The following is a 19,760-nucleotide window of genomic DNA, read 5'->3' as shown; positions in this document are numbered from 1 at the left end:
AATATCTACTAATTTACCTCCTTACCTCTAGGCAGCAGACTGTTAAGTTGTACCAGACAATTAATTACCTGATCTTTTGTCCATATCTCTAGGATATGAAACTCCAAAGTTATATCTAAGAATATGGACTCTGACCATCACAGTGTGGGTTTTTTTTTGTTTGTTTGTTTTGTTTTGTTTACACAACAACTCTCTTATAGCAAGGAAGTCTGCTTCCTTGTCCTATAATAGTGGAAGATAAAGGGCAGTTAACATGCTCTGTAAAATAATTAACTGCAAGGTTATTAAAGTATTCTCCTCCACTTTCTCTTCCAGTTGAAGCAACACTGTTTTGAGCCTTCGCTACATTAACTTGCTTTGTTTCTTAATGTTTTTATTAATTGATTTTATTTCTTAGAGCAGTTATAAATTGATAGAAAAATGAACACAGAGTAGGGAGAGTTCTCAACACTAATTCGTTTCTTTTTAAATAAATAGCAAAATTCCTATTTTTTAAAATATGGTAACTGAAGAATGTTAAGTCAATAATTAAGCCTTCTATACCAGTACTATGGGTAAATATTGCAACAACATGAAATATACTTGGAAATTGGGGTGATCACCTTTGGGTAACAGTGCACAACAATGCACTACTAACAATATTAAAGTCTATAAAGGGAAACTTAAGCTAGAAAAGATCTAATGGTTTCATTTTTTTCCAAAAGATGCATTTTCCATGTCAATGTATAGCTGAAGAAAAATAAAATTATCTAGTCTTACTCATATACATATTTCATAGAAAGGGTTGAGACTGTAGATATAATTTCTAATCTACTCTTGAATATTAAGACAGATAGTGAGAGGAAAAGTTCGCCAAATAAAAGTTGTCCATCAGGATATGTATTTTTCATGATTATGAGATTTTTCAGCATACATTTACATTTAATTATATATGTGCTGTGGAATGTATTCCTCTTTTATAAAATGAATGTTAATGGAGGTTATATAAATTTTAGGTCTCTATATATATGTTTCTGATGATGAATGATTTGAATTATCATCTCAGATTATTTATATCTGGCACAACTGACCAACTAATAAGCAGATACTGCATAGTATCTAGAAAGCATTAGCTCAAAAAGATTGTACAGGTAAATTTTATAAATCCTTAAAGAACTTATACAAAGAAGACATTTCTTTAAGGCTTCAACTTGCTTCTCATTCCAACACATACCTTCTAAACATTGCTTTAGTAGTTGTGTACATTATATAATGAACTTGTGTAGTTGGAACAAGGATCAGATTGTTTTGCAGGGACTTTATCTAAAAGCCAGTTATTCACTCATTGTCTGAACTTGCTTTCCATCCAACATCTGCCAGGCAATGAAAAGTCTGAGGAGTACAATGACCAGTAGGACATCATAGACCTAACCTTTAAGAATTTACATTCTCTCTGGAAGTGTGCCTGAAAACAAAATGACTTGGACTTCATTCCCTGAAATTAATATGGAGGAAATGTCAAAAAATAATTCAGTCTTCTTTCTCCTTTTTTTTTTATTATAATCATCAATGCATATTAAGTTATTAAGTTGCTGGGTTTCATTGTGACATTTCCAAACATGCATATATCTGTTATTCCTGATTTTACAGTAAATGCATTCAGTTTCCCACCATTTAGTATTATGTTATCCACAGGTTTACTGTATATAGTCTTTGTTAGGCTGAAGTACAATTTTTCTTTGCCTAATATATTCAGGGCTTTTATTGTGAAGGGATGTTGAATTATATCAGAGGCTTGTTCTGCACTTGTTAAGATGATTATGAGATTTTAATCTGTGATTCTATTTATATGTTGTATTATATTTACTGATTTGCAAATGTCAAAATATTCTTGCATCACTAGAGTCAAACCCACTTGATCCCAGCGTATGATTTTTTTAATGTGCTCTTGAATTCAACTTGCAAGTGTTTTATTGAGGAATTTTGCATGTATGCTCATCAAGGATATTGGTCTATAGTTTTGATTTTTAGTTGTATCCTTATCAGGTTCTGGTAGCAGGGTAATACTGGCTTTATAAAAAATATTGAAAAGTTCTTTTCCACTCTGTTTTATGGAATAGTTTGAGTATCATTGGTATTCTTTAAAAGTCTGATGAAATTCAGCATGACTCTTTAGTCCTGGGATTTTCTTTGTTTGCAGACTTTATTACTACTTGTTATTGATCATTGTTTGTTATTGATATATTTAGATTTTTTATCCTCTTGGTTCAATTTTGATAGGTTACATGTGACCAGAAATTTTACCATTTCTTCTAGATTTTCCAGTTTATTGGCATATTGTTTACCAATTTATTGGCATTCCATTTTTAAAATATTTTAGGTTCATTTCTTCCTCTTATTAATGATGTTTGATATGTTGTTCCTAATTCTCACTTGCTTATGTATTACTTTAGTGAGATTTAGTCTTTCCCATTCTCTCATGATTGTGCTTACCTTTCTTCCACTTCTGGGTGTTGGATTCCTTTAAATATCATCTGTAATGCTGGTTTAGCGTTAATGAATTGTCTTCGTTTATGCTTAACAGAAGTCTTTGCTTTCTTCCTCCATTTTGAAGGATAACTTTGCTGGGTATTGTAATCTAGTATCTTTTTAAAGTATTTGAATTATGTCACACTCCATTGCTTTCCTGGCTTTTTGAGGTTTTGCTTAGAAAACTGCTAAAATATTGACGACTTTGCTTTTAAATGTGACTGGGTACTTCCTCCTTTAGCTTCTTTTATTTCGTTGTTCTATACTTTTTTTTGGAAGTTTAACTACAATATGTCATGGAGAGGAACTTGGTCATGTCTATTTGGATTTCTAAAGGCCTCCTCTACCTAGATGTCCATTCTTCTGTAAAGATTTTGGAAATTTTCTATTATTTTATTCTAATGGTTAATTTGAATTGTCAATTTGATGGGGTTAAGAGATACTGAAGATTAAGAGGCTTCTGGGTGTGTCAATGAGTGTGTGTCTAGGAATGACTGGCATGTGGGACAGTGAACTGAAGTAGAGATCCTCCCTAAGCCTGGGAAGCACCAGCCAATAGGATGGTAACTTGGATGGAGTAAAAGTCAGAAGAACAAGGAAGCAGCAGCTGATGTAAGCTCAATTCTTCCTGAACAGGTTCTTGATTGCTGCTGCAATCACTTGAAGATATCAGACTCTCATTCCTTCACTCTTCTAAAGCAGACTCTGCCTGTGATTCTCCAGGGAGTTTCCAGAAACCTTCAGCCTCAGACTGGGGTAGCACTGTTGTTCCCTCTTGTTCTGAAACTTCAGCCCCTTGGACTGCGCAGCTACTGGTTCCTCCAGCTCTACAGCCCACAGACAGCCATTGTGGACTATACAGCTTCTGGTGGTGTAAGCCAATCTAGCAAATTCCCTTTTTAAAATCACATTTCCTATTGATTCTGTCCCTCTAAAGAACCCTGACTACCATTTGGAACTCACTGAGCTTTTTAAAAATTATTCTTCTGAATTCTTTGACATTTTATTTACTTTGCTGTCTTTAGAATCAGTTACCAGAGAGTCATAAACTTTAGGAACTGTTATATTGCCTTTTTCCTTATATTTCTTATATTTCTGTATTGAGATTTTAGCATCTGTTGGGATGGATATCGCTTCCTCTTTTATGTGAGGACATTCCTAATAAACATTCCTCTCTTGATGTTGTGCCCTGTGATACTGGGTTGTTGTATAATGTTGAGTTTAATTCTAATTGGACTTCATAGAGCAGTTTCCCTTGTGACTTCTTCAATTGTGATTAGAGGATTTGAAATAGTACATAATATGTCAGAGACTGAGGGTTCCATTTTCTCTGTAGGTCTCATAAGAGTGGGGTCACTCTCAAAGTTCAGGCAGATGTAGTGCTGATAGCAGAATACAGGGCACAACCTCCTCCAGTTTGGTCAGCAATGTATGCTCTCATAGGGTGTGGGAAAACCTATGCTGAGGTTGCAGCAGGTGAAGTAGCCATAATTGTTGTGTTACTTCTCTTCACTGTTGCTATGGGGGTGAATGTCCAGTAGGTGACTGACTGTTCAGGGATGAATGTCAGCCACCCAATCTTGTGTACTTAAGTCTAGTTTAAAAACTAGGGGGAGGTGGCTATCTCCCTTATTTTTTTGGTTGAAGTATCTGCTGAGGTTTGAGCAGGGTTTGGTCACATGAGGAGCAACATGCAGTTTCTTTGATCTGGGCCAGGAGCATTGCTCAGGTATAAAGCACCTACCTAATATGCTCCAAGTGCCAGGCTTAATCCCTAGCATTTCACAGAAAAAAACAACAGCAAAACTAAAAAAAAAAAAAAAAAAAAAAAAAAACCCATAGAGAAACAAAGTAAAAAAACAAATCAAAGCAACAATTACAACATCAACGACGGAAAAAGAAAGGTGCAAAAATATTCGAGAATAAAGTAAAAAGTTTAAAAAATAATAAAAATAGAAAACTTTAAGAAAGAATAAAATTTTTAAAACTTTTTAAATATAGGACTAATAAAAATAAAAATATTGAAAAGTAAAGGAGGGGGAAAGCAGGAGAAATGTGAAAAAAGGAAAACAAAAAATAAACTTTAAAAGGAGAAAAAGTATACTCTGTGTATGTGTGTGTGTGTGTGTAGAGACAGCAATAACAAGAAAGCATTAATGCAAAATAAAAATTTCCTCTGCATGGAGGTGCCTGATTGTACAGGCAAGTGGAGAAGATCACAACCTATAACCTATGTGGATCAGCAATTCTTTCAGAATCTTCTTAGGTTGTATGCCCCACTGGAGAGAGCAAAGCTGGAAGTTCTTTACTCCTCTTCTTTCCTTTCTTGTGCTCACCAGCAGGAGTAGTTTGTGGTCGGACTCTGTTGGAATACCTATCAGTTACCCCTCAGGTCCAATGAGCTAGGGTAGAAGTCAGAGCTCTCCTGGCAAGGACTTACTCCAGAGTTTTTTGGGCTGCACACTCTCTGAGTGGGGCAGATATTAAGGTTACAAAATGTCAAGAATTCTGGTGTCTTATACTGTGCACTATGAGTGCAGGGAAAGGTTACAGCCACAACTTTCTGTGCTGGGAAGGGTGGCCACAGGTCATGTGCTATCTATCACTGGTGACTCTGCTCTGACACTTAGCTCCTACTCAAAATCACACTCTACTGCTCATTTCTCTGGATCCTATATCTGGCTTCCAAAACTATCAATTTTAAAAGGAAGCATCCTCTGTTCCCTTACATGTCATCCAGTTTCCCAAGACATAGACTTCAGCAGATTTGTGTCAGAGGCTCTTCTGAGGGCCACATTGACCTCAAGGCAACCACCCTCTGAGATAGTATAATAATATTGCTGTGGAAATGCAGGGTACTTTAAATTCCAGAGCAGTAAGCTCAGACAAGATCTTCTCAGAACAGCTCCCTGTTCTTTTTTTTTTTTTTTTTTCTTTCCCTTCTCCCCTCCCACCCCTCTTTTCCCTCTATACATTCCTTTCTTCCTCATTCTTACCACCCTCCTTATCCCTAACCCTAAACCTGACCCTAACCCTAACAATAACCCCTCCTACCCCGCACCCCCGTATGTCCTCATCCGCTTATCAGCGAGATCATTCGTCCTTTAGTTTTTTGAGATTGGCTTATCTCACTTAGCATGATACCCTCCAATTTCATCCATTTGCCTGCGAATGCCATAATTTTGTCATTCCTCATGGCAGAGTAATATTCCATTGTATATATATGCCACAGTTTCTTTATCCATTCATCAACTGAAGGGCATCTGGGTTGGTTCCACAATGTGGCTATAGTGAATTGAGCAGCTATGAAGATTGATGTGGCTGTATCTCTGGAGTATGCTGATTTTAAGTCCTTTGGGTATAGGCCAAGGAGTGGGATAGCTGGGTCAAATGGTGGTTCCATTCCAATTTTTCTGAGGAATCTCCATACTGCTTTCCAGAGTGGCTGCACTAGTTTGCAACCCCACCAGCAATGTATGAGTGTACCTTTTTCCCCACATCCTCACCAACACCTATTGTTGCTTATGTTCTTGATAATCGCCATTCTAATTGGTATGAGATGAAATCTTAGGGTAGTTTTGATTTACATTTCTCTTATTACTAGAGATGTTGAACATTTTTTCATATATCTGTTGATTGCTTGTACATCTTCTTCTGTGAAGTGTCTGTTCATTTCCTTAGCCCATTTGTTGATTGGATTATTTGTATTCTTGGTGTAGAGTTTTTTGAGTTCTCTATAGATGCGGGATATTAGCGCTCTATCTGAAGTATGATTGGCAAAGATATTCTCCCACTCTGTAGGCTCTCTCTTCACATTACTGATTGTTTCCTTTGCTGAGAGAAAGATTTTTAGTTTGAATCTATCCCAGTTGTTGATTCTTGCTTTTATTTCTTGGGCTATGGGAGTCCTGTTGAAGAAGTCTGCTCCTAAGCCAACAAGTTGAAGGTTTGGGCCTACTTTTTCTTCTATAAGATGCAGGGTCTCTGGTCTGATTCCGAGTTCCTTGATCCATTGTGAGTTGAGTTTTGTGCAGGGTGAGAGATAAGGGTTTAATTTCATTCTGTTGCATATGGTTTTCCAGTTTTCCCAGCACCATTTGTTGAACAGGTTATCTTTTCTCCATTGCATATTTTTGGCCCCTTTGTCTAGTATGAGAAAATTGTATTTATTTGGGTTTGTGTCCGTGTCCTCTATTCTGTACCATTGATCTACCTGTCTATTTTGGTACCAATACCATGCTGTTTTTGTTACTATTGCTTTGTAATAGAATTGAAAATCTGGTATTGCGATACCACCTGCTTCGCTCTTTCTACTGAGGATTGCTTTAGCTATTCTGAGTTTCTTATTCTTCCAGATGAATTTCATAATTGCTTGCTCTATTTCTGTAAGGTACATCATTGGGATTTTAATTGGAATTGCATTGAATCTATACAGCACTTTTGTTAGTATGGCCATTTTGACAATATTAATTCTTCCTATCCATGAACATGGGAGATCTTTCCATCTTCTAAGGTTTTCTTTAATTTTTTTCTTTAGTGTTCTGTAGTTCTCATTGTAGTGGTCTTTCACCTCTTTTGTGAGATTGATTCCCAAGTATTTTATTTTTTTTGATGCTATTGTGAATGGGGTAGTTTTCCTAATTTCTCTTTCTGAAGATTCATCACTTATGTATAAAAATGCATTGGATTTATGAGCATTGATCTTGTAACCTGCTACTTTACTGAATTCACTTATGAGTTCTAAGAGTTTTCTGGTGGAATTTCCAGGTTCCTCTAAATATACAATCATGTCATCAGCAAACAGGGATAGTTTGAGTTCTTCTTTTCCAATTCGTATCCCTTTAATTTCTTTGGTTTGTCTAATTGCTCTGGCTAGAGTCTCAAGAACAATGTTGAATAGAAGTGGTGAAAGAGGGCATCCCTGCCTTGTTCCAGTTTTTAGGGGGAATGCTTTCAGTTTTTCACCATTTAGAATGATATTGGCCATGGGCTTAGCATAGATGGCCTTCACAATGTTAAGGAATGATCCCACCAATTTTTTCTAGTGTTTTGAGCATGAAGGGATGCTGCATTTTATCGAATGCTTTTTCTGCATCTATTGAAATAATCATGTGATTCTTAACTTTTAGTCTGTTGATATGGTGAATGACATTTATTGATTTCTGGATGTTGAACCAAACTTGCATCCCTGGGATAAAACCCACTTGATCGTGATGCACTATCTTTTTAATATATTTTTGTATACGATTTGTTAAAATTTTGTTGAGAATTTTTGCGTCAATGTTCATTAAGGATATTGGTCTGAAATTTTCTTTCCTTGATGTATCTCTGTCTGGTTTAGGTATCAGGGTGATATTGGCTTCATAGAATGAGTTTGGGAGGGTTCCCTCCTCTTCTATTTTATGGAATACTTTGAGAAGTATTGGAATGAGCTCTTCTTTAAAGGTTTTGTAGAACTTGGCTGAGAACCCATCTGGTCCCGGACTTTTCTTTGTTGGTAGGCTTTTGATGACCTCTTCTATTTCATTGCTTGAAATTGATTTATTTAAGTTGTGTATGTCTTCCTCGTTCAGTTTAGGTAATTCATATGTCTCTAGAAACTTGTTGATGTCTTCGAGGTTTTCTGTTTTGTTGGAGTATAGATTTTCAAAATAGCTTCTAATTATGTTTTGTATTTCACTCGTGTCTGTTGTGATATTTCCTTGTTCATTCCGAATTTTAGTAATTTGAGTTTTCTCCCTTTTTCTCTTTGTTAGTGTGGCTAAGGGTTTATCAATTTTGTTTATTTTTTCAAAGAACCAACTATTTATTTTGTTAATTTTTCCGATTGTTTCTTTTGTTTCAATTTCGTTGATTTCAGCTCTGATTTTAACTATTTCCTGTCTTCTACTACTTTTGGTGTTGGTCTGCTCTTCTTTTTCTAGGGCTTTGAGCTGTAGTGTTAAGTTGTTTATTTGTTGATTTCTACTTCTTTTGTTGAATGTGCCCCATGAAATAAATCTTCCTCTCAGTACTGCTTTCATAGTGTCCCAGAGATTTTGATATGATGTGTCTTTGTTCTCGTTTACTTCTAAAAATTTTTTTATTTTCCTCCTGATGTCTTCTGTTATCCATTCATCATATAATAGTGTATTATTTAATCTCCAAGTATTGGAGAAGTTTCTGGTTTTTATTCTGTCATTTATTTCTAATTTCAGTCCATTATGATCTGATAGAGTACAAGGTAGTATCTCTATCTTCTTGTATTTGCTAACAGTAGCTTTGTGGCATAAAACGTGGTCTATTTTAGAGAAGGATCCATGTGCTGCTGAGAAGAAAGTGTATTCGTTCTTTGTTGGATGGTATATTCTATATAAGTCGGTTAAGTCTAAATTGTTGATTGTGTTATTGAGATCTATGGTTTCTTTATTCAATTTTTGTTTGGATGATCTATCCAGCGTTGAGAGAGGTGTGTTAAAATCACCCAGTATCATTGTGTTGTGGTCTATTTGATTTCTGGAATTGAGAAGGATTTGTTTGACGTACATTGATGAGCCAATGTTCAGGGCATAGATATTTATGATTGTTATGTCTTGCTGATTTATGCTTCCCTTAAGCAGTATGTAATGTCCTTCTTTATCCCTTCTGGCTAGTTTTGCCTTAAAGTCCACATTATCTGAAATGAGGATGGATACTCCAGCTTTTTTGCTGTGTCCGGGTGCATGGTATGTTTTTTCCCATCCTTTCACCTTTAGTCTATGGGTATCTCTTTCTATGAGATGGATCTCTTGCAGGCAGCATATTGTTGGATTTTTCTTTTTAATCCAATCTGCCAGTCCATGTCTTTTGATTGATGAGTTCAGGCCATTAACATTCACAGTAATTATTGTGATATGATTTGTATTCCTAGTCATTGGACTCATTTTTGTTTTTTGACATGATTTGGTTTCTCCTTTATTTGGCTATTCCTTTAGGCTAGTTCCTCCCTTTGCTGATTTGCATCGTTGTTTTTCATCTCTTCCTCATGGAATATTTTGCTGAGAATGTTCTGTAATGCCGGCTTTCTTTTAGTAAATTCCTTTAGCTTTTGTTTATCGTGGAAGGATTTTATCTCATTGTCAAATCTGAAAGTAAGTTTTGCTGGGTATAAAATTCTTGGTTGGCATCCATTTTCTTTCAGGGCTTGGTAAATGTTGTTCCAGGCCCTTCTAGCTTTTATGGTCTGGACTAAAAAATCTGCTGATATTCTTATTGGTTTCCCCCTGAATATAATCTGATTCTTTTCTCTCGTGGCCTTTAAAATTCTGTCTTTATTTTGAATGTTAGGTATTTTCATAATAATGTGCCTTGGTGTAGGTCTGTTGTAATTTTGCATATTTGGAGTCCTATATGCCTCTTGTACTTGGTTTTCCATTTCATTCTTGAGATTTGGGAAATTTTCTGATACTATTTCATTGAATAGATTGTTCATTCCTTTGGTTTGTTCCTCTAAGCCTTCCTCAATCCCAATTATTCTTAAAATTGGCCTCTTCATGATATCCCATAATTCTTGTAGATTCTGTTCATGATTTCTTACCATCTTCTCTGTTTGGTCAACCTTGTTTTCAAGAATAAATAGTTTGTCTTCAATATCTGAAGTTCTGTCTTCCAGGTGATCTATCCTATTGTTTATGCTTTCTATGGCGTTTTTAACTTGGTTTATTGTTTCCTTCATTTCAAGGATTTCCGTTTGGTTTTTTTTCAGTATCTCTAACTCTTTATTGAAATGCTCTTTTGCTTCCGTTATTTGCTCTTTTAACTGTTGATTAGTGCATTCATTTTATGCCTGCATTTGTTCTTTCATCTCCTCATTTGCTTCCCTGATTGTTTTAATTATGTACATTCTGAACTCCCTTTCGGACATTTCTTCTGCTGTGCTGTCATTGGGTTTTATTGATGTAGTATCTAGGTTTGTTTGGGACATTTTCTTTCCTTGTTTTCTCATATTGGTCAGATGTCTATGGGACTCCGTGATATTGTAGATTTCCTCTATTGGCTTATAGTGACCCTGTAGATTTCCAGTGTATCACCTACCCAGCCTTCAGTAGCCAGAAGTCTTGGATTAATTTGATAATGCAGTGCTTCCGAAGAACGCTGCCCCTAGCCCGCTACTGGTTCCAGGGAGAGAGACCTGGAGAGGTCTCTTGTTGCACAGCCCTGGTCCAGAGGCTGGTTGTAGGTTGGAGGTCTCCACTGGCTTGGGACTTGTGGCTGGCTCTGTGTAGACAGGCTCTCACTGGGTGATTTGTCCCGAGAAGCTAGCCTAGAGAGGCGCTTCCCGCTGGAGGGGGGCTGGGCTGCTTGGGGAAGTCCCTGGCGCCCTGTGCTGGTCACTGAAGCAATCTGCGGGCGGGCTGTAGCTGGCTGTGGTGGGCCGGAGCTGTCCGAGCTTCTTCTGTGCAGAAGGGCTCTCACTGGGGGGCCTGTTCCGAGAGGTTGGAGGATCTGTCCCTGTGGGCGGAGCCCACTGCCAGACTGCACCGAGCTGCCTGGGGGAGACGCTATCTGCCCTGTCCCACTCTAATAAGCCACTCAAATCCGGGCCTGCCGCCCAGCTGAGCTTCGCTGGGTGGGGGAGACTCACCCCGTGGTTCTATTTTAGTCCGAGACTCTCAATGCCTCCCCTTCTTGGATCCTGGGTTCTGGGGCAACTGGAGATGCAGTCACCCTCTAGTCTGCCATCTTGGATCGCCCTGTGGAAAAAGCCTGCAGCTGGAGGGGGACGATGCTGCCTGGAGAGGTCTCTGGCTGCCCAGCCCTGGTCCCAGAAGCTGCTTGTGTGTATCGGATGTCTCTGCTGGCTTGGGGACCCGTGGTTGGCTCTGCGTCAGGAGGCTCTCACTGGGCGGTCTGCCCCGGGAAGCTAGCTTAGAGAGGCGCTTCTCACCGGAGGGGGCTGGGCTGCTTGGGGGAGTCCCTGGCGCCCTGTGCTGGTCTCTGAATCAACCTGCGGGCGGGCCCAGCTCCCTGTTCTAACACCATGAGAACATGCTGGAAAGTATAGAGAACTGCTCCAAAGCCTGTTTGCTATGCAGATCCCAAGTTCACTGTCTATTCAGATTGTAATTCTGCAAGGTACCATTTCCTGTGCTAGTGGTGTTCACTGGGACTCTCTATCTTTGTCCTCTATCCCAGTCCTCTGCCACACTTCCATGTGATCAGTGCTGTGGCATTCTATTTTACCACATTGTACTCCCAGAAATCTCTGGGTTTCTCCAAAGCTGTCTGTTCATTATTGAACTTCAGTATCCTGCACAGTCCCCCACCTTAATACACAGCTCCTCTCTAGTTGTTTTGATTCTATCTCATGGAGAAGCATGCATGTGCCCAGTGCTTCTGATTCACTATCTTAAATCCTCAAGAACTCACTGATGATAGTTTTGGACTGCTTTGAGAACCCTGGATTGGCAGTGATGGGGTAAGCCTTTCCAACATAGCAAGATGAAAAGGGTATTGAGACCCGAGGGAAAGGACCTAACTGTAGTCCCAGGCATCTCCCTCTCCAAGTGATCATGTGACTTGTGGATGACTAGTTGATTTATGACTCAGTTTTCTCATCTTTAACAGTCATCCCACAGAGGCACACAGTGACTATCTTGAGTAGATACTGACTATTCAAATTTGGTGGCAGAGGATATAACTATGGTGTGGTGGTTTAGATATGAGGTGTCCCCAAAAACCTCATTGTGAGAAAATGCAAGAAAGTTCAGAGGTGAAAATATTGTATTATGGCAGCCTTAACATAATCAGTGCATTAATTCATTGATAATGGATTAGATGTGGTAACTATAGGCAGGTAGGATGTGGTTTAACTATTAGCAGGTAGAATGTGATTGAAGGATGTGACTGGGAGGTGTGCCTTTGGGGATTATATTTTGTCCCTGGTGAGTGAGAGTGCACTTGTGTTTGCTCTCGCTCTCACTCTCTGCTTCCTGGTGGCTATGTCCTGAACTGCTTTCCTTCTGCCATGATGCCCTCTGCTTCACCCCAGGTCCAGAGCTATGGAGTCAGTCCACCATGGGCTAAACCTCTGAAACTGTGAACCCCAAGTACATTTATCCTCCTCTAATTGTTCTTGTCCGACCTTTTGGTCACAGTGACAAAAAGCTGACTAAAACATATGGGTAGCACTTCCTTTTCGTTGTTATTGTTGTTTTCATTATAAATGAGAATTTCAGGTTTTTAAACTCTCAAAGTGAAGAAGAAATGTACCTGTGCTTCCCAATTTATATAGCTGATTTCAGACCCTTTAATAAGTAGATGCATTGTTGGCAGCACTAACCACTGCCCTCTCAGGGATTCTGAGTGGGTACCTCATCCCTGTCCCAGCACCGCTCTCGCACTGTGCCACCCATGTTGAGGGCCTGAAGTAAGAGCAATGGCATGTTTGCCAAGGTATCCTGCAAACTGAAAACAGAAACATGTATCAAAGTTTTCTCTAATTATTAAAACAGTCTTAACACACACCTATTAAAAATGAGAGTTTCTATTTGTTTCTCAAAGTCCTCTTTCTTGGAAAATAAAAAGAAATCGTGAAGAGGGAGAGAGCTTACAAAATCTAGAGAGACTATCTAGTTTTTTAAATGGGGATTCATTATTTAGTGGGGTGTGAAGTTTCAGTTTTACAAGTACAGAATTCTAGAGATCAGTTGCACACATGTATATGGGAATACTGCTAACCCATACGCTTAAAAGTGGTTAAGATTGTAAATGTTGAGTTATGGTTTTACCACAATTTAAATAAGTAAATACGCCAGTTGTGAGTAATATTTCAGATCTATGACTCCAGCCTCAAAGACGACCTCAAAGTTAGATTTCTAACTGGAGTTTAATGATGAGTAACTGGCAACTGAACGCCAGTTTTCATATTACAAATATCACTTACTTCTAGAACATGTCAGTTGCAGGTATGTTTATTTTTAGGAACAAAGATGTTTCCACCAGGGAATGTAGTTGTTTAAAATGCTTATTAGACTTATGAATTATATTTTTGTGCATAAACCACATAAGGAAATGAATGTATGGAAAAAGGCAACTAGAAAACATGAAATTCTAAACTATCATAGCTATTTATTATTTATTTAATTTAATTTTCACTTAACAGTGCCTTGTTAATGGCAGTTATAATGCTAATTTAACAAATTATTACTAGCATATACTGAATTAATTTTTCTGATTAAAATGCAATTACAGTTCTACCATCTGAACTTGGCACTGCTACCTATGGAACCCATTAATACTGGGAAATCTAATTCTTATGTCATTGAAAAGGTAACATTAGAATTGTTTATAATGATATAAAATAATTCAAAAGATGAACCTGGGCATGAAAATAATTCCTGAATAAAGCACAGCATCATCTAAAGGGTTTGACAGGATTAGAGAGGAAAATTCCATGGAAATTGGCCAGTATGAAATAAACAGTGGTAGGGGTGATAACTCAGGCAGATGGAAACAGACATAATCATCACATTATCATATCCATTCGTATTGTACAGTCCTATGATGAATTTGCAGAAGCACAGAAAAGCTTGAAATAATGAATATTTGAGTTTCCAGCCTACATGGAAATGCTGTATTTCTAAAATAAAAACATATTATATGACTAACTAAATGAAAGTTTGCTAATGTGATACATTTTCTTGATTTAGTGACAGTTTAAACTAAAACAAATTTGTGCAGCATAAGTTATTTATAATTCAAATATTTTAGAATTATATATGATGCTTTAATTTCTAGATATATAGCAACCAACCTATAGATTTATAAGAATAATACTATGATGTCTAAATGGAATCATAACCAGTGTAACTGTAAGTTTTAATCTGCATGTATAGAACCTAATAAAAGTCATATTAAACTTCTCTTCTTATACATGCTCTTTCAAAAATGTACTTATATACTCTACTTTTAGATCCCAAATGACTCTTCATAAAGGAAGTTAGATGAAGTAAGGTTATTTCCAAAAGGGAATTATCAAATCTTAGAAATGGAATTATGTTTCATATTATACATACTATTATTTGATTTAGCAAGTGGCAAAAGTTGAATCAACAACATTTTGTTTCCTAGTTTATTAGTGCATTTTAAAGTGATGAAAGAAATAAACATGATTTTTGATGTAATTTTTACCACTTTTCAGGAGGATAATATGCATTAATCATCTAAGTAAGCTTATTAACATTTGAAGGAAATTCATAGTGCTTTTCAGAAATTCAGTAATGTAGAATTGTGAGAGCATCTCAGAAATACCTGAAAATACATGCTCCATGAGAGCAGTCACTAATGGTTACACATTTGCCACTTATCTCATCAATCAATATTAACAGCCATTAGTGATTGAGATCCTTTATTTTTTAATGTTTGGTACCCAGTTCATCTAACACTATGAATTTAAACATTTTCCAAAGCCTTTATAGACCATATCCTAGAATTCTCTTAAGATGTGCTTTCTTTATCTTTAGAAATATTATGTAATATTAGAACAGATCCTAAATTCAGAGCATAAAAAGAATAATAACAGTATTTTTGCAAATGTTATAAAATTGTGCTTTCCTATGACTGTATTACTGCTGATTCCATCAGGGCTCACAATACTCCTGATTTTTATGAAAAAAAAATCATTCTTAAAATAATGTTCTACCTGTTCTTTAATGATGAGGTTATACATCAGAAGTATGTATTGTGAATATGTAGAGAAGGGGTCACTTTGGAGAGAATATGTTCCATGAATACAATGGAGAAATGCCAGGTAGAAGATTCAAAACAGACATTATACAGTCTTCCTAAAGAAAAGGGCATGAGCTCTTTGTCACTCATCTTAGTCAGAAGCTTTATGATTGTTTGTCGTTCACAGTCATTTTGGGGATGCAGGTGGTGGTCCAGGGAACTCCTTTGAATCCAGAGGACACTTAAAGTTTCATAATCTAAAAACCGCTATGTGTGATTGTCACCTTATATGGTGAGTCATGATGACAAATGCTGGACAATCAGATATATGAGGGTGAATGCAAAATTATACCTTTGAAAACTATATTAATATCCAGTGTCCTTATATTAGTGGTTCTTTATAAGCTCCTACACTTTTATAATTTCCATTGTGTTCAACTTACACAGCTTAACTGTATCTATCACCACGTCTGGTACCCAAGAAATAAATGCTCACTAGATGCAGCTGTAATTACTATTGAGCTTCAATTACAAGTACTAATTGATCTGAGTTTGCTAGCAGGACACCTGATGGGAATTATTTACACAATAATATGATGTGACAGATGGTTAGGCCCCAGTTATCAAATTCATGAATGAAATGAGTATATCTAAACCTCTACCATATTCTTTTAATACATCATAAAGAATCTAATGTGCATTTTCTTCCTCAAAAACCCAATCAATTCCCACCTCACTTAACTCTAAACACTGTACTACTACATCCTTAAAATTAGTTTAAATATTTAATAAGGTTAAAAATAGACTGGTAAAAATTCTAATTGTACTAGTACTTGTAGAATGCAGCTACAGGGCTGGGTATATTCTTTACTGATGTGGTAACTATAACCCAAAGAAACCCAACAGTTCGATTGTATTATTGGAAATAAATGCTATTGCTATGACCAAAAGAAAATGAAACAAAATCTGAATGGTTTAAACATTGCAATTGGCTATTCCTTTGACACTGGCAAGAGGCAGAAAGAAAGGTGAATTTCCAGTAATTTTTAAGAAAACCTTGGTGAAAATTGGCCATTCCTCTACTCCACTAGTGATAAGATTATTAGTTGGGTAAAGGAGAAGGAAGAAACTCCTGTTAAAACTCTTTTCAACACTTATTTATTGAGTCAATTGTAAATTGGGATCTCAGAAGTGTCTTTAGTGCTTTAGGTATTTAGTGCAAAACATCTCAATACTCAAAGGACAAGTTTAGCTCAGTATTTATTTGAGAAAGATAGTATACAATATTTATTTTAGAAATAAATATTTGAGAAAGGTCTAGCATGACATTCATTTGGGAAGATTTTAAGTCATTGAAATGTTAAGTTTGGACTTTCTATTAATAAAATCACCTTACATTTTTTTCCAGTTTGCTTTTGTCTAATGCCATTGAACTTTTAGCTTGCTATCGATTAAAGCTGACTAAATCAATACTACATAAACATTAAGGAGAGGTCGTTCTACAAATACCACAAAATCTAGGTATACATTAACTTCTTAATCAAGAGTGGCAGTCAAATTCAAAACAAATACATTTCCAAATTACTTTCAAAAGGATCATCATTTGAAAGAATTTTTTGCAATTTTCAGGACTGTGACTTCAATATTGCTGAAAAGGGGCCCAGGCTCATTAGTTGGTGATTTTCTTCCCTGGCATGTTAGAGATAGCAACCCATACAAAATATCGACAAATAAAATGTCTCTGTGTGCTTGTGGGTCTAGGAAGGGCAGTGGAGTGAGGGGAATCATTTTGCTGTAGTGGGGTCAGGTAAGTCTAGTGAAATCCTGATGCTGCTATTTATCTACTACGAGTCCTGGGAACATCACTTGTTCTCTTGGAATCTTGATTTTTCATGGAACAGTGCTGTGAGGTTAAATTGAAGATTATGAGAAAAAGCATCTACACAGTACTCAGCTGGAAAGACGCAAGAGAGAGAGAGAGAGAGAGAGAGAGAGAGAGAGAGAGGGCTCAAAAAATATTCCTTTCCCCTTACTGTGGAGGTGCATATTTTGAAGTGAGCCAAGTTGATGCCTCAAATAGTGTGTTTCTTTGTAGTACATGCAGCCCAGCTAAGAACCTTTTGTTCCTGACATTAGCTCTGAAAAAGGTCTAGGAGGAAGTTTGTGTATTTGTGTTGCACATGTGCAAGTGTGTGTGTATGTGTGTGTGTGATTGTGTGTATGCACAATAAAAATAATAAAAGGAGCAAAACCATTCTTTCAAAGTATCTCCTATGATTCTGTGATATGTTTTCATGGTGTTCCAAATGTACACCTTTAATAAAACAGACAATAAATATCAGACACTCTAGTTTTCTTGATTTTGTCTTCTCTTTCACATCCCTTACTATTTCCCCTTTCTTCTTCCTCCTTCTCAGCATCCCCACCACCAACACCATCTTTTGCTTTTACTGAGAATTAGGGCACACAGATGTTCACCTACAGAGAAACATAGGGATTCATGACTCCTGTGACTGCCATACAGTCAAGAAACAGATCTGCCACCATCACTGCTCTCCTCCAAAAGGGACCATGTTAACATACAGGGCCACCCTTTTCTTGCCTTGCTGTGGAGTTCTGTATGGTATGCATCCCTAAATCATGTAAAATAGTTTTGCCTGATTTTGAACTATTTGTTAAAAGAATGAAGGATTATAGGGATTTCAAGGAAAGAGAAGGGAGACCAATAGAGTAGAGGAAGGTTATTAAGAGGGAGAAAGGAAGGGAGAGCATGAAGAAGTCCTGGGAAACAAAAGACACCAAATTACGTCCAGGTATGAATGTGCTGTGATGAATCTTGTTTTTACATTTAATTATAATATATTAATTAAAAAATAATAGAAGGGACACCAGTACAGTAGAGCAAGGGGATTGGAAAGGGAGAAGAGGAGGAAAAGGGAAGGTGCAAGGTAAGGAGATAGATCAAGTGATGTTATGTACATGAACAAATATGGCATGATGAGTTGCACAATTATTATATGTACCAATAAAAATTGTTGAGTGTCTCCTCTTTGGCTTCTTTCATTCAACATGCTTTTCTGTATGCTCATTCATTTTCATTGCTGCCTGCTTCCATTGCATAGAAAGGAATATTACATTTTATTTATCCATCCTACTCTTGATTGGTATTTAGGTTGCTTTCTTAGTGTTTTTCTAAACTAATGACTCCAAATCTTTGTAATATGTACAGAAATGGAGGAAAATAAATTCCTTAATAATCTGGTGATAATTGTTTGTATATAAGGTAGTCTTCTAAAAGTAGCAAAGAAGCAATGGTAGGATGATACTAAAAAGTCATTAACTATACATTAAAATTCATTTATTATCTTTCATATATGATGCTAGTGATATTTAAAAGACTTTAAGATGAACTATGGCTCAAGAATGCACTTTTAGAATAGACTGAGCAAAAAAACAATACAATCAGAATCTCTGCCTCCACATTAAGAGGTGTTAGTTAATATTTAAATACATTCCCTTAATTTATACTCCTTAACACAGTTTCTGAAATATTCTCAGAACTTCTCATATAGTTATTAAGTCTAATTGTACTTTCCACTACCACTAAAAACTCTAAATCAAATTTACCACCGATCCTACAGTTATCAACATTAAACAAAAGACAACATTAAACAGGAGAACAAAAATAATTGAACTGAACCTTATTTCAATTTTGGATGAAATATTGAAATATTTCATACAATCCTAGAATACACTTAAGGTAAAAAAAAAAAAAAAACACTGAATTTCCTGAGATAATTTCAGATTAAAATTCTAAATTTGACTTTCTATATTCCTGGAAAGGACAACAAATAGGATGTACCATGTTTGCTTTTTCCTACAACTTCTTCCTTAGTTATGACTACAAGAACAAGAAAGTGTATTTTAAAATGTACGTAACAGAACATAGTAGTGTAGGCTAGTGTACGCTAAAACCAGTTTTATGTGATATTAATAGTCCTTTCTATCTTAAAAATAGATCTGTTGAATTTCAGAAACATGTCAACTGTATTACATAAAACAAATTGTATATTTATTTTGTTATATATTACTTAAGCAAACAAAACGTTATTTGAATAAAGTCATATGTACTGTCTTTTTTGTAAAAGAAATCACTTAAAATTTTACTCTCACTCATTGAAGTAAAATCATGCTGAATTCTTTTATCTATTTTTTATTGGTACATTATGGTAGGATTTGCTTATATTTGCACAAAATTTAATAGTATTATTTGGTCAATATCATTCCCCTTATTTCCCCTTTCTCTCCCTCCCTCTCTCCCGCTTCATGCTGAATTCTTAACCTTTAGTCTAACAGTCAAAATACATGAATAAACTTCCACAATCAAAAAGAAACCAGAAAATAGTCCCCAAGGGAATTTCCCAATTGGTTTGAGAAAAAGTTATGCTTCTTTAGGGACAAATTTGTATATGGTTTATTTTAAATTTCATTTTTACAACCTCACATTGCCTCCCTTCTTCCTTTTGGGGTTCAATACTAGAGTAATACCATCTGGCTACATGAAG

The 19,760-nt window shown here is 36.4% G+C and overlaps 1 protein-coding gene across 4 annotated transcripts in view; it reads right to left on the bottom strand.

Annotated features, from left to right (window-relative positions):
• The window catches only part of SPAG16 (sperm associated antigen 16), a 1,132,889-nt gene that overhangs the window by 171,429 nt on the left and 941,700 nt on the right, over positions 1 to 19,760 (bottom strand). The gene's annotated exons all lie outside the window — the stretch shown is intronic.

The sequence above is a fragment of the Sciurus vulgaris genome, assembly GCF_902686455.1.
Source record: "Sciurus vulgaris genome assembly, chromosome: 3".
In the NCBI taxonomy this organism is placed as follows: Eukaryota; Metazoa; Chordata; class Mammalia; order Rodentia; family Sciuridae; genus Sciurus; species Sciurus vulgaris.
Note: the sequence above shows the minus strand (reverse complement) of the source record. Positions and strands in the feature narration are given on the sequence as shown.